Source organism: Mercenaria mercenaria, chromosome 8, assembly GCF_021730395.1.
Source record: "Mercenaria mercenaria strain notata chromosome 8, MADL_Memer_1, whole genome shotgun sequence".
Classification (NCBI taxonomy): Eukaryota; Metazoa; Mollusca; class Bivalvia; order Venerida; family Veneridae; genus Mercenaria; species Mercenaria mercenaria.
The window spans coordinates 18,986,598-18,998,348 of record NC_069368.1 but is presented as its reverse complement, the minus strand read 5'-3'; the positions used below and the strand labels follow the sequence as shown (position 1 = coordinate 18,998,348).

The following is an 11,751-nucleotide window of genomic DNA, read 5'->3' as shown; positions in this document are numbered from 1 at the left end:
TATTTCAATGTATTTTTTATCGATGTGGTACAAAAACTTATTGCTTCCATTTTTGTTTGAAGTTGATGACTATGGTTTCTATGTATTTCTATATAAAAATGTGGAAAATACCGTATATGTCAGGTTTTAAAAGGCTTAAAATTATTTTCTGTCAAAATGACATTATTTTATAACATCGTGAAGTATTCTCCATTTTCTGAACATTGTCTAGATATGTTTTATTTTAAAATTGAAGAATGACAAATTGCTTCCATTTTAATTTGAAAATGAAGTAATCGCAATCTTGAGCACGTTTTCACATACTAGTACATTTACTTGACGGTACGGCGGTACAAGGCAGGTGTATCAATGTGTTGCATATCCGTTCGAGCGATTTATTTATTTATTTATCCGTCTCTAGTGCCAATTATATATTCTGTTTGATATTATGATTAAAGGTAAAACTTTTTTGAATTGACAAACTTTAAGTCTTAAAAAGTCCGTATAAAATTAAAAAAGCAATTAGAATTAATTCTATGTAATAGCTGTACACAAACTGTGTGCCGGTATGATTTTTGATGATGTTACAATAAAACATACTTCGTTTAATTGAAACATTTCGCGAAAATTTTGTGTTGGATTCACATATATACATGTGCCTAAAATGTTACATACAACCATAGCTTCTTTACGTTCTCTGATCACTGCATGAATGTAAAAGTATGAATTACAAATTAATGAATGGTGGTGATTTTAATTGTGATGATAATGTGATTAATTTACTCGTGCGTGCATTTCAGTGTTATAAAGTAGAAGATGAAAAAGCGCGCACTTTATGCAACTTATTATTAAATAATTAAAAAAAAAAAGAAAAACCACACACACAAGTATATATTTATTAAATACAATAATCACTTTCACCGGTATATGACCTTTTTCATTATCTGATATATTACAAAGACATTTTTTTAGTTTACACTATATCTGTGTTTTATTGTTATAATTATATTATTATTATTCTACATTCATTAAAGGAAAATTAATTCCTACTCCACAAATCTTCATGGTCTAATAGGGACGGACCCCTGTTGTGCAAAAGTGTCCATCAATTAGCGACTATTACATAATCGCTGATAAGCAGCAGATAAGACAGAGGTTGTATATTGGATTAGCGTGGGGGACACTTCTCTACCCATATGCTTGACAACAGGTCTTACTGCGAATATTGTGAAACATTGAAGTTTTATAAATGTGAAAAAGAAAATAATACAATAATTGTAATCATGAGCAAACAGATATTTTAGATTAATTGTAAAATGTAAGATAATATCTGTTTAAGACTATTATAAAATTTATTTTTTTTTAACAAATGTACATTACAGTCTCTTGCAACTCTTGATTTTTATTACAGACGTATTTTGGGGTAATTAGCATAGTCTGGGGTGTATCTCGTCTCCATCCTGTGTATTCGCAAAGGCCCATAAAACATCACGCGTAAAACACTTAGTTACCCGCTTCCTTCTTTTTATTTCTTATCTTACTAATTTCTTGTCGGTTGACGCGCGTGAAGTCTAGGTCTGCAGCAGCGGTTTGACTAATCGGGAGATAGATAGCCTAGTTTACTTGTTTATCGATATTTTAGTGTAAAGGGAAACAACTACAAAGGTCGCGCAAGGCAAAAAATCAATACCGACAAGAGTTGCGGTTCTCGTATATTTTACGCTCAAAGTTGGGGATGTAATTGTATTTTTGACAGAATTATGCCTCTTTCATTTCATTTCATATTTTTAAGGGTTAAAGTTTTATGTAAGTTCACATACACATTGTCCAGCATACAAACAAAGTATGTGCAGGGGCTGGGCCCATTATACCCAAGATGAAAGTTACAAAGTTCTTATACTTGGAATTATTTTCATGTTAACTTTTTTTTCGAAAGCTTCGTTTATAGACATCTTTAGTACTTTAAAAGATAATGACTTGAAATTAAAACTATTTCTTTATCATCATCATCTTCATGTGTGGTTACAAACCCCAGAACTCTAATTGTATTTTTGACAGAATTATGCCCCTTTTGTACTTAGTTTTTTTTTTTGCAATCTTCGCTTTCTGGATATAAATTGAATGCAATATAAGATAAAGACTTGAAACTTAAAATGTATCTTAAACATCATCACCTGCATGTAGGGCTGTCATCGATAGAAACGATATCGATGTATCAACGATTTTTTTTTGTCGATCGATTATCGATTCCCATTTTCAAAAATCGATATTTTACAGGGAGAAAAAACTACCCAAATAAACACTCAGACCCTAAAAAACAACTTAAGTTCACAAAGTTGTGAATTTGGATGAATGCAAAAAAGGAGTGAAGGCAAAATAAAAATGAAAGATGTTATTAATTTTTATGTATTTCTTTTATTTCATAAATACAAATACAACACAATCAAACAGAAATATGGAAAGTAGGCAATAAAACTTAAAATAGCATTTACAGGAAGGTATATAGTATTATATGAACAAATAGGTCGTTAATCTAACTTAATAATCAATATATCGATGTATCGTCGATATTTGTCTTCTGATATATCGGTATCGTCGATACGCCTAAGACCCAATCAATGACAGCCCTACCTGCATGTGTGGTAACAATCCCCATAACTCTGATTTGTATTTTTGACCAAATCATGCCCCGTTCATACTTAAATTTTTTAACAAACTTCGTTTTCTAGACAAAACTTTGCAACTCTAACACAGTGTTACTTCCCCTTATCGATTCAGTAGATTGACAATATTCCTGCGCTTGAAACTCAAAATATATCTTTACCATCATCATCTGCATGTGTGGTAACAATCCCAATAACTCTAATTAGTGTTCTTGACATAATTATGTCCCTTGATGTATCTTCTTTTTAAAGTAGAGGTCTCTTACTGAGACACATTAATTTTACTGTCAAATCCCGGAATAATGGAGCGCGCTGTCTTACGGACAGCTCTTGTTATACGCCCGCCTTTGAAAGAGCGGAGCGTATTATGTGAAAACCCGCGGCGGCGGGCGGGCGGTCGGCGTCCAAAAGCATGTCCGCTCTGTAAGCTGAACAGTTTTCATCCGATCTTTACCAAATTTGCTGACAATATTTGTGGGCATAATATCTTTGCCAGGTTCGATATCCACCCAAATCGTCTTTGGAACCCTTGGATTACGCCCTTGAAAAACTGCCAATTTAGCCATGTCCGCTCTCTAAGTCGAACAGATATCATTCGATCTCAAACTTCATCTGCCAGACGGATAACTGACGATCAGTAGCTTGACTGTAATATTGTTCATGGATCGCCTTCACTGATTTTCAGTCATTTATCTCATGCAAGTGATATTGTCATGAAAACATGCTTTGTTTGAATAGTTTTACTGGCAAGTGATACATTTACGTTTAACAAAGTCATGTTTTTTCTCTCTCTTTTTTCATGTACATTGAATTTTACGTTGTGTTTTAGTATTCGGATCAAAAACATACATACACATAATGAACGAAGGAACTGCTTTAATTTATACTTGATTCTGTTTTTTTCTTCATATGCCTTACTGTGTCTTAAACACTCATCAAGGATACCATGGAAACATACATCGACGTCCACACAAAGAAATAAATGAATGAACGACGTTCAGATCTACAAAGTTAAACAGCGGATTTGGAGCATATAGGGTGTGTATGTTTACTTTTCCTTTCTTGTGCAAACGCTTTTATCTGTTTTTAGCTCATATGATTTTTTGGGAAAAAAAGATGAGTTATTGTCATCACTTGATAGGCGTCGGCGTCGGCGTTGCCTGGTTAAGTTTTATGTTTAGGTCAGCTTTTCTCCTAAACTATCTAAGATATGGCTTTGAAACCTGCAACACTTGCTTACCATCATAAGCTGAACCTGCACAGCAAGAACATAACTCTGTCCTGCTTTTTGCAAGAATTATGGCCCCTTTTGGATTTAGAAAATATCAGATTTATTGGTTAAGTTTTATGTTTAGGTCAACTTTTCTTCTCAACTATCAAAGCTATTGCTTTGAAACCTGCAACAGTTGTTCACCATCATAAGCTGGCCCTGTACATTAAGAAACATAACTGCTTAGATCTACTTAGTGATACGGCAGTTCCTGAGCATATAGGGTATGTATGTTTATTTTTCCTTTCTTGTTTGTTTAAACACTATGGTATGTTTCTTTTTGGTTTTACGCATGCCTTTCTGTATCTACACATTCAACCTCAACAGGGTTACCATGGAAACACATATCTACTATAAGGAGGCAAAGATAGGAATATGTGACCGAAGTTCATATCTACAAAGTTAAACAGCAGATTTGGAGCATATAGGGTATGTATGTTTACTTTTCCTTTCTTATGTAAACACTTTGATATCTTTCTTTCTGTTTTTACCCTCTATACATTCAATCCCAACAGGGTTTCCATGGAAACACTTCTCTACATTTAGTTAATGAAAGAAATAGATGACAGAAGTTCAGATCTACAAAGTTGTTAAGCAAACGTTGGGGCATAAAATGTGTTTATGTTTATATTGCCTTTCTTGATGCAACACTATGATATGTTTGATTTTGTATTTTTAGCTCATCTGATTTTTTGAAAAAAAATGATGAGTTATTGTCATCACTTGAGCGGTTGTCGGCGTCGGCGTCGGCGTCGGCGTTGCCTGGTTAAGTTTTATGTTTAGGTCAGCTTTTCTCCTAAACTATCAAAGCTATTGCTTTGAAACTTGGAATACTTGTTCACCATCATAAGCTGACCCTGTATAGCAAGAAACATAACTCCATCTTGCTTTTTGCAAGATTTATGGCCCCTTTTGTACTTAGAAAATATCAGATTTCTTGGTTAAGTTTTATGTTTAGGTCAACTTTTCTCCTAAACTATCAAAGCTATTGCTTTGAAACTTAGAATACTTGTTCACCATCATAAGCAGACCCTGTACATCAAGAAGCATAACTCCATCTTGCTTTTTGCAAGAATTATTGCCCCTTTTGGACTTAGAAAATCAGTTTTCTTGGTTAAGTTTTATGTTTAGGTCAGCTTTTATCCTAAACTATCAAAGCTATTGCTTTAAAACTTGCAACTCTTGTTCACCATCATAAGCTGACCCTGTACAGCAAGAAACATAACTCCATCCTGCTTTTTGCAAGATTTATGGCCCCTTTTGGACTTAGAAAATATCAGATTTCTTGGTTAAGTTTTATGTTTAGGTCAACCTTTTCTCTTAAACTATCAAAGCTATTGCTTTGAAACTTGCAACACTTGTTCACCATCATAAGCTGACCCTGTACAGCAAGCAACATAACTCCATCCTGCTTTTTGCAATAATTATTGCCCCTTTTGGACTTAGAAAATCATTTTCTTGGTTGAGTATTATGTTTAAGTCAACTTTTCTCATAAACTATCAAAGCTATTGCTTTAAAACTTGCAACAGTTTTTCACCATCATAAGTGGACACTGTACATCAAGAAACATAACTCTATCCTGCTTTTTGCAAGAATGATGGCCCTTTTTAGACTTAGAAAATCATGGGTAGGACAATATTTCTATTATACAAAAAAAATCAGATGAGCGTCAGCACCCGCAGGGCGGTGCTCTTGTTTATTTGCACATTAGTTTCTTTATAAATGCATACACCGTGGGTACCATGAAAACGTAACTACATCTATGCAATGATATAAATGTTTGATCGATATTCATATCTAGAAAGTTATACAGCAGATAGGGTATGTATGTGTACTTTTCTTGTGTAAATACTATGATAGGGTTCTTTCTGATACTACATATGCCTTTCTGTATCTATACATACATTCAGCCTCAACAGGGTTTCTATGGAATCGCACCTAGAGCTACATCTTTGAGGCAGTGATAGATATAGATGACAGACGTTCACAAAAGGTGTGTATGTTTATATTTCCTTTCTGTAGGCAACACTATGATATGCTTTTTTCATTTTTTGAACATTCCTTTTCGTATCTATTCACCCAACAGGGATACCATGGACACGTGCAACATCATCTGGGCAATGATATGAATAGATCACCGATGCTCAGATCTACAGTTATATAGGCCTGCAGAAGATATGGAGAAAATCGGGAATGTATGTTTATTTTTTAGCTCACCTGTCACGGAGTGACAAGGTGAGCTTCTGTGATCGCTTTTCGTCCGGCGCCCGTCATCCGTAAACTTTTACTTTAAACGACATCTCCTCATAAACCGCTGGGCCAATTTCATCCAAACTTCACAGGAATGATCATTGGGTGGCCCCCTTTCAAAGTTATTCAAAGAATTGAATTCCATGCAGAACTCTGGTTGCTATGGCAACCAAAAGGAAAAACTTTAAAAATCTTCTTGTACAAAACCACATGGCCTAGGGCTTTGATATTTGGTATGTAGCATCATCTAGTGGTCCTCTACCAAACTTTTTCAAATTATCCCCCTAGGGTCAAATATGGTCCCGCCCCGGGGGTCACGTGGTTTACATAGACTTATGTAGGAAAAAAAGTTTAAAAATCTTGTCTGAAACCACAACACTTAGACCTTTGATATTTGGTTTGTAGCATTGTCTTATGGTCCTCAGCCAAAATTGTTCAAATTGTACCCCTTGGGTGAAAAGAGGCTCTGCCCTGGGGGTCCTAAGTTTTATATAGACTTATACAAGAAAAGCTTTAAAAATCTTCTTGTCTGAAACCATACGACCTAGGCTTTTGATATTTGGTATGATGCATTGTCTAGTAGTCCTCTACCAAAAGTTTTCAAATTATGCCCCTGGGGTTAAAAGGGGCCCCGCCCTAGGGTCACTTAGTTATTATGTGAGTTATATAGGAAAAATACTTAAAAAATCATCTGATCCTATTTCCAAGACTGTTTAATTATCATTACCTGATGACCCCAAGTAATATGATGTCACCTGACTGTGACCTTGACCTACTGACCTACTTTCTTGTTTTTTTAAGATACAGTCTTGAAATTTTGATGACATACACAGTTTTGTACACAAATCGAAAAACTGATTTTCATTGACCATGAATGTGACCTACTGACTTTCTTAATATTTTATCATCAGTTTGACATTTGAAACATGTAGCTCATATCTATCAGGTGAGCGATCCATGACCATCATGACCCTCTTGTTCCTTTCTTGTGCAAGTACTATGATATGTTTTTAGCTCGACTATTGGAAGAATAGGGGATCTATCCTACTCACCCCCCGGCGTCGGCGTGAGCGTTAGCGTGAGCGTCACACAAATGTTAAAGTTTGCGTACCACCCCAAATACTTTCAAAGTCCATTGAGATATTGCTTTCATATTTTGCATACTTGTTTACCATCATGACCACAGTCTGTTAAAAGGAGGAGGCAACTCTATCAACCGTTTTGACTGAATTATGGCCCCTTTTCGACTTAGAATAAATGTTAAAGTTTGCGTACCACCCCAAATATTTTCAAAGTCCATTGAGATATTGCTTTAATATTTTGCATACTTGTTTACCATCATAACCCCAGTCTGTAAAAAGGAGGAGGCAACTCTATCAAGCATTTTGACTGAATTATGGCCCCTTTTCGACTTAGAATATGCTTATTGTTTTACTCATTGCTTATATTGTACTATCAAGCACTGAGAATAGCCGAGCATGCTGTCCACTGACAGCTCTTGTTTTTTTTCTTCTGTTTTTAGTTCGACTTTTCGAAGAAACTGTAGAGCTACTGCACTCGGCGTCGGCGTCGCCGTTGGTTAAAGTTTTTGATAAAGTCAAATATCTCTGTTACTATCAAAGCTATTGATTTGAAACTTAAAATACTTATTTACTATCAAAGTCTACACCAGGGGAAACAATCCCCATAACACTGAATTGAATGTTGACAGAATTATGCCTCTTTTTAACTTAGAAATTTTGTTACAATTTTTGATAAAGTCAGATATCTCTGTTACTATTAAAGTTTTGACTTGAAACTCAAAATAATTATTAACTATCAAAATCTACACCAGGAGACACAATTCCTATAACTCTGGTTTGAATTTTGACAGAATTATGCCCCATTTTAACTTAGAATTTTTAGTTAAAGTTTTTGATAAAGTCAAATATCTCTGTTACTATCAAAGCTTTTGACTTGAAACTTAAAATACTTATTTACCATCCAAGTCTACACCAGGAGAAACAATCCCCATAACTCTGATTTGAATTTTGACAGAATTATGCCCCTTTTAACTTAGATTTTTTTTGTTAATATTTTTGATATTTTAAAGTCGAATATCTCTGTTACTATTAAAGCTTTTGACTTGAAACTCAAAATAGATCTAGTAATTTACTATCAAAGTGTACACCAGGAGACACAATTCTCATAACTATAATTTGAATTTTAACAGAGTTATGCCCCTTTTTAATTTGGATTTTTTTTACTGGCGAAGCTCAAATTCAGAGTCAAGCACTGTGAAAAGTCGGGCGCGCTGTCTTACAGACAGCTCTTGTTACACATGCCTTTCTGTATCTATATATATTCAGCTTCAACAGGGTTACCATGGAAACGTACCTCTACATCAAGACAATGGTGTAATGGATGACAGACGTTCAGATCTATATTGTAGATCAGGTTTTGGAGCACAAAAGGTGTGTATGGTTTTTCTTTCTTGTGGCAACACTGATATATTTGTTTCTGTTTTCTACACATGCTTTTCTGTATGTTTAACTCAACAGGTTACCATGGATACGAACCTCTACATCTGGGCGATCGTATAACTGGATGACCGGCGTTAAGACGTACAAAGTTATAGTCTTAGATCAGAGTTTTGAACATACAGGATGTGTATATTTACTTTTTCTTTCTTTTGGCATTACTTTGACATATTTGTTTTTTTACACATTCATTCAACAGGGTTGCCACGGAAACGTACATCTACATCTAGACAATGGTATAAATGGATGACAGACTTCCAAGACTACAAACAGCAGAGAGAGAATTCCTGCAACTTATCACGTGGTAACGCTTAGCTTTAAATAGTCTAAGCCTCGCTAATACCTGAAAATGAATTCGAGCAAGTCTTGAATTTAAACCAAATTCTGGATAAAAGATGCGCTTACGGAACACTCAATTTACCTGGTATGTTTTTGTTTCGTAATACTGTGTGTTCGGTGTTTGCTGTTGTCAGGGGTTTGTTTACAGTGAGTCGCTACTTGGTGGTGTTTGTTGTGTGTTGGTGGTGATGTTTGTTTTGTTTTGTGTTGGTGGTTGTGTTTGTGACGGTGTTTTAGTGTTTGTGGTGGTGTTTCTGGTGTCTTTGATGTGGTCTTCTTGGTCGTATACGATATGATTTATGTTGTTTTGTTAAAAAAGGTTTTTGTTGTTGCGAACTGTTTGTCGCATTGGGTCTTCGTTTTTTTCGTTCCGTTGCAATGTGTATTTCTTTCTGTCATTAGCAATATATTATTACTAGATTTAATCTTGTACACAATTATTAGAATGATTTAAATACCGAGATGAGTTTTAATGATTCTACATGTTCCGTCAATTTTAGATAGCTGGAAAGACATACCATGAATTATGCAGACGACAGATTATAAGGTGCTGACGACAGACATAAGGTGCAGACGACAACCGGGCAATGCGCGCATTTGTTCTATATTTTATTTGTGATTTTTGTTCTTTTTGTTTTGTATTGTTATCTTTAATGCTAGAGTGTGGGGTACTTGGAAAATAAAGACACAGACGGATATGGAGATGCATACCGAAAATTGTGCGTTTCTCAATATCATGAACAGGTTTGTTTATTGCTACTTATATTATCCTTTTTTGTATCAAAGAGCTATAAAAATAATATATACTTTAATACATATGTATTTTTATACTGCTTTGTTTGTATGTATTTCTCTGCAGATCAGAATTGTGCTGATCGTGTGAAGATATTATCATGTTGTAGATTTCACAATGGTTTCATGGGCGGTGCAGTTACAGTGACTGATGCTGACAAGGGCGTGCACGGACGTCAAGTTGTAGATTTCACAATGGTTTAGTGGACGAAGCAGTTTGGTCCTTTGTCGGGCGCAATGAGGTATATAATTTGTCTGCACATTGAATCAGTTTCTTTCTTTGGCTAGCTTTACATTAGGCGTGCAGTTTGCAACCAAGTTATGCGCATTCATTTTCATTTTAATAATTTTTTTAAAAAGTTGGCATTTCCTTGTCATAATGTAGGCCTTCATTCTTTCAGTGTTTTCTTTTATTGATTTGAAATCTTCATTGTAAATCGTTAAATAATGACTACCAGTATTCTGTCAGCAACGTAGGCCTATATCTTTAAACATTTAGAAAGCACAACTCGATTTTACTCCTGGAGTAATTCAAGACCACAGAAATGTGCATACAGTCTCTGGCTTTGGTGAAAAGAAAACTCGAAGTACCGGACTATTCGATGAGAAACGAGATGCACGAACAACCCGACGAGAAACAATTTCCTTGACGATGCACGTAAGGATTTGCTTTTAATTTGTAACGCACTTGAATACAAGTTGGTAATTCAGTTTCTTTACACTATGGAGTTTCAGAGGTTTTCATAATTGATGTGATTTGAGTGTTGTAGCCTAAATAAGGCAAGTGTTTGCTAGACGTGGATCGAGTCCGTGATCATCGATGTAAGTTTGAGTTTTTGTCAAACGTGAGATTTTAGTACAAAATTTTATTTTCTGTCAGGAAAAAGTAAACAGAGATAAAAGTGTCTATTTATTTTTTAAAGAAAGTTGAAATACTCCATACGTGACTAATGAAAGTTAGTATTTGCGAGAAACCTTGGAAAAACAATATGGCTGTTTTTGATTGTATTAACAGGAAGAAATGTTAGTTGATTGAACTGCAGTTGCAGTAGGACTGCCTTGTTGGTACCATAAAGAAGCCGATAACCAGTATCTGATGTGCACTGGTACCCTATCGATGCCAGACATCAGAGGTGCGCTGGACTACTTATGTCAACATAGTTATCAACTGTTTTCTACAAGGTAGGGTATTAAATTACTTAAGAATTGCCATTTACGCGGCGCGAGTTCGAGCCAGAATTGTATTGCACATACTGTTTCTAACATAGCAGTGTGCTTGGAGAGCTAAATTCTACTGGTTTAGGAACTAAATTCCAATCATCCTGAGGTTATTGACTTATCTGAAACAATTTAAAGTGTGACGGGCACATCGGAAGCCACTGTTGATATAGGCTGACATCTTGTTCATAACTTTATTTTCCTGAACATATTAAAAGATTTCTCAAGTTTTGTAACATAACTGAGTTATTTAAATTTTACAAAATAATTTCGGTAACTAAAGGATAATATCCATAAGATATAAGATGATTTATAACTTGACAGTCAATTGCTAATTATATGTAGCAGACGACACCAGTTGATTCTAGCAGACGACACCAGTGCCGTAAGTTATGCCTGTAGTTACCTTCCAATAGAAGACCTTGATAAAATATTTGAATTTAATTTGCGTCATTGTGCTTTTATGACATACTGACCCAAAAGGGGATGCAAATCAATATGACATTTGTTTCGAAAGTTTAAAAAACAGCAACCTTAAACTGAAGAGAGTGCTCTGTCTTAGAGTACATCACCAAGGAACTCATGGAACGTCTGCTTCGCAAGAATAACTGACTTTAAAAAATAATTAAGTGTCATATACTGTAATTTCAAATATTAAAAATAAAAGTTATTAATGAAGGATATAAATTTTCAGCACAGTTCAGTGAGCAAAAGTGATAT

The 11,751-nt window shown here is 35.0% G+C and overlaps 1 long non-coding RNA gene across 1 annotated transcript; it reads left to right on the top strand.

Moving 5' to 3' along the window:
• The first annotated feature begins 6,007 nt into the window (after positions 1-6,007).
• LOC128559161 (uncharacterized) lies at positions 6,008-10,460 on the top strand. Its single transcript, XR_008372220.1, has 5 exons — positions 6,008-6,108; positions 8,512-8,616; positions 8,882-9,765; positions 9,924-10,055; positions 10,313-10,460. It is a non-coding gene; the product is annotated as an uncharacterized LOC128559161 (long non-coding RNA).
• Positions 10,461-11,751: the final 1,291 nt, after the last annotated feature.